This window comes from Lucilia sericata, unplaced genomic scaffold (assembly GCF_015586225.1).
Source record: "Lucilia sericata isolate MDLA Ls3-8-SP2 unplaced genomic scaffold, ASM1558622v1 Contig002580F_arrow, whole genome shotgun sequence".
Lineage (NCBI taxonomy): Eukaryota > Metazoa > Arthropoda > Insecta > Diptera > Calliphoridae > Lucilia > Lucilia sericata.
In genome coordinates this window covers 32,836-37,478 of record NW_023996342.1, presented here as the reverse complement: position 1 = coordinate 37,478, position 4,643 = coordinate 32,836, and the positions used below count along the sequence as shown (strand labels likewise).

Genomic DNA, 4,643 nt, shown 5'->3' with positions numbered 1-4,643 from the left:
TTGTAACATAATCACTGGTGTAGGTTATCATATGGTCGGCAATGCCCGACAGAAAATTCTTACTTGTTTAAGAATTTATTTGTAATAAGTTCTTAATGAATAAATTGCATATTTCCCTATTTTTAACAAGCTTTTGCATTAAATTTCGTTGGCAATTACTTCGTATAGTAAATTATATAATATTTTGCTATTTATAGAATTTATTTTCGATTATTTATTGCTTACATGACAGTAGAATTTTTGCAATTATGTACAATTTAAAAGAATTTTTCGCAAATTTCTCATTAACAAAATGGGGGTAACAGGCAGCGTGGCCGAGCGGTCTAAGGCGCTGGTTTTAGGCACCAGTCCGAAAGGGCGTGGGTTCGAATCCCACCGCTGTCAGTATTTTTTTTATTTTTTATTATTATTTAATAATTTTACATTTTTTTCAATTCTATTTAGATAGTCATACTACAATTTATTAAATTAAAAATGTTTTTTTTTTTTAATTTTTGTATAACAATAGTTGGTCCCATTATTTTTTTCTTTTCTCTCTAGTACAGAGTAGTAGTTCCTTACATTTTATGTTGAGCTCATTCATAATGCAAAATCTAGTTGTTAAAATCGAACTTCTAACACGTTTAATATAAAAAAACGAGTCATAAAAATACAAAGTAGTAAAATCTTCTATAAAGGTTATAAAAACTGAATCAAGTAGTAGAAATCATAAAAAATAAAATAACTAAAGGAAACATTTAGTTAAAGTAAAAGTGTCAAATGTTGAGACACTCAAACCTTTTGTGACACATGACCTCACAGTGTAACGCTGTGCAAACAACAATGAACTCACAGTCAAATAAAAATATAATAAAGACATAAAAATTTTAGTTTGTTTGTTCTTTATAAAAGTAAATATTTAAATGTTACAACTGATGGATGGATGAATAATTTTATTTATAACAACAACCCCCTAAATGATGATGACGATGGTGATGTGATGTTTAACGATAAAGGCATCAAATTGTAATAAAAGAAAGATGTTTGTTAAATGAAAATCACTTGCATTTTCAGCATTAAGGAATTACAATAAATAATCGTTTGTTTTTTATTATTATGATTATTATTATTCGTATTAAAACATCATGTAAAAACAATCGATTTTTTTATCACCAAAAATCAAAATACTCGATTTTTGGGAAAATGATCAATAAATAAACAATTCCTCTTCAAAATACATAGTTAAATATCCAAAAGGGTGATTTCAGAGACCAAATATTATCTCATTACAAGGGTGCCACCGGAAAAAATTTTCTTTATGTTTATAAAAAAAAAAAAATTTAATTTAATAAAATTTTAAATTATTTTATTCAAAATTTTCTATTTATTTCTATTTCATTTATAAGCAATTTGTTTTCATTTTCTTTGACCCTTAACATATGCTCTACTTTTCAAATGTAATTAGTATAAAACATTTAATACTAAAGCTTTAGCTTATACTATACAAAATACATGTGTTTTATTTAAAAGCTTTCTTTAGATGTTCTGCCTAACATGATAAAACTTGCAATAGCTTGCTAGAGTCTAAAGACAAAACATACAATTGGCTTGTGGTGGCCAACAGGCAGCGTGGCCGAGCGGTCTAAGGCGCTGGTTTTAGGCACCAGTCCGAAAGGGCGTGGGTTCGAATCCCACCGCTGTCAGTAGTTTTTTCTTGTTTTTTTTTTTTTTCGTTTTCTATTTAATTACTTTTTATTTATTAATATTTTTAACATGAGTAATTATTTAGTAGTATTTTGAGCCGGAGTAAAAAATAAACTGTTGATAGAAATCGTGATAGTGAATAAATTTTTGTTCAACATACAAACACACATGTAAAACATATTGATGGGCACAGATAGATTATGAACACTTTTTGGTAGATCACGAGCTATTGTAGCCAAGCAATTGTAAATATGTATTATCATTTTGATTTTATCGTTCTGTTTGTAATACATCGAGATATAGACTAGACTATAGACTACGCAATAGACTAGACTATAGACTAGGCTATAGACTAGACTATAAACTAGACTATAGACTAAACTATAGACTAGACTATAGAATAGACTATAGACTAGAATAGACTATAGACTAGAATAGACTATAGACTAGACTATAGAATAGACTATAGACTAGAATAGACTATAGACTAGAATAGACTATAGACTAGACTATAGAATAGACTATAGACTAGAATAGACTATAGACTAGACTATAGACTAGACTATAGACTAGACTAGACTATAGACTAGAATATAGACTAGACTATAGACTAGACTATAGACTAGACTATAGACTAGACTATAGACTAGACTATAGACTAGACTATAGACTAGACTATAGACTAGACTATAGACTAGACTATAGAATATACTATAGACTAGAATAGACTATAGACTAGAATAGACTATAGACTAGATTATAGAATAGACTATAGACTAGAATAGACTATAGACTAGACTATAGACTAGACTATAGACTAGACTATAGACTAGACTATAGACTAGACTATAGACTAGACAATAGACTAGACTATAGACTAGACTATAGACTAGACTATAGACTAGACTATAGACTAGACTATAGACTAGACTATAGACTAGACTATAGACTAGACTATAGACTAGACTATAGACTAGACTATAGACTAGACTATAGACTAGACTATAGACTAGACTATAGACTAGACTATAGACTAGACTATAGACTAGACTATAGACTAGACTATAGACTAGACTATAGACTAGACTATAGACTAGACTATAGACTAGACTATAGACTAGACTATAGACTATAGACTAGACTATAGACTAGACTATAGACTAGACTATAGACTAGACTATAGACTAGACTATAGACTAGACTATAGACTAGACTATAGACTAGACTATAGACTAGACTATAGACTAGACTATAGACTAGACTATAGACTAGACTATAGACTAGACTATAGACTAGACTATAGACTAGACTATAGACTAGACTATAGACTAGACTATAGACTAGACTATAGACTAGACTATAGACTAGACTATAGACTAGACTATAGACTAGACTATAGACTAGACTATAGACTAGACTATAGACTAGACTATAGACTAGACTATAGACTAGACTATAGACTAGACTATAGACTAGACTATAGACTAGACTATAGACTAGACTATAGACTAGACTATAGACTAGACTATAGACTAGACTATAGACTAGACTATAGACTAGACTATAGACTAGACTATAGACTAGACTATAGACTAGACTATAGACTAGACTATAGACTAGACTATAGACTAGACTATAGACTAGACTATAGACTAGACTATAGACTAGACTATAGACTAGACTATAGGACTAGACTATAGACTAGACTATAGACTAGACTATAGACTAGACTATAGACTAGACTAAGACTAGACTATAGACTAGACTATAGACTAGACTATAGACTAGACTATAGACTAGACTATAGACTAGACTATAGACTAGACTATAGACTAGACTATAGACTAGACTATAGACTAGACTATAGACTAGACTATAGACTAGACTATAGACTAGACTATAGACTAGACTATAGACTAGACTATAGACTAGACTATAGACTAGACTATAGACTAGACTATAGACTAGACTATGACTAGACTATAGACTATAGACTATAGACTAGACTATAGACTAGACTATAGACTAGACTATAGACTAGACTATAGACAGACTATAGACTAGACTTAGACTAAGACTATAGACTAGAGTATAGACTAGAGTATAGACTAGAGTATAGACTAGAACAGAGTATAGACTAGAGTATAGACTAGAGCTATAGACTAGACTATAGACTAGACTATAGACTAGACTATAGACTAGACTATAGACTAGACTATAGACTAACTATAGACTAGACTATAGACTAGACTATAGACTAGACTATAGACTAGACTATAGACTAAGACTATAGACTAGACTATAGACTAGACTATAGACTAGACCATAGACTAGACTATAGAACTAGTCTATAGCCTAGTCTATAGTCTAGTCTATAGACTAGACTATAGACTAGACTATAGACTAGACTATAGACTAGACTATAGACTAGACTATAGACTAGACTATAGTCTAGACTATAGACTAGACTATAGACTAGACTATAGACTAGACTATAGACTAGACTATAGACTAGACTATAGACTAGACTATAGACTAGACTATAGTCTAGACTATAGACTAGACTATAGACTAGACTATTGACTAGACTATAGACTAGACTATAGACTAGACTATAGACTAGACTATAGACTAGACTATAGACTAGACTATAGACTAGACTATAGACTAGACTATAGACTAGACTATAGACTAGACTATAGACTAGACTATAGACTAGACTATAGACTAGACTATAGACTAGACTATAGACTAGACTATAGACTAGACTATAGACTAGACATAGACTAGACTATAGACTAGACTATAGACTAGACTAAGACTAGACTATAGACTAGACTATAGGACTAGACTATAGACTAGACTATAGACTAGACTATAGACTAGACTATAGACTAGACTATAGACTAGCCTATAGACTAGACTATAGACTAGACTATAGACTAGACTATAGACTAGAC

At 30.7% G+C, this 4,643-nt stretch overlaps 2 non-coding genes across 2 annotated transcripts; both read left to right on the top strand.

The window, feature by feature from the left end:
- The first annotated feature begins 304 nt into the window (after nucleotides 1–304).
- On the top strand, nucleotides 305–384 carry Trnal-uag. The gene has a single exon. It is a non-coding gene; the product is annotated as a tRNA-Leu (tRNA).
- Nucleotides 385–1,602: 1,218 nt separating this feature from the next.
- Trnal-uag lies at nucleotides 1,603–1,682 on the top strand. The gene has a single exon. It is a non-coding gene; the product is annotated as a tRNA-Leu (tRNA).
- The last annotated feature ends 2,961 nt before the right edge of the window (nucleotides 1,683–4,643 follow it).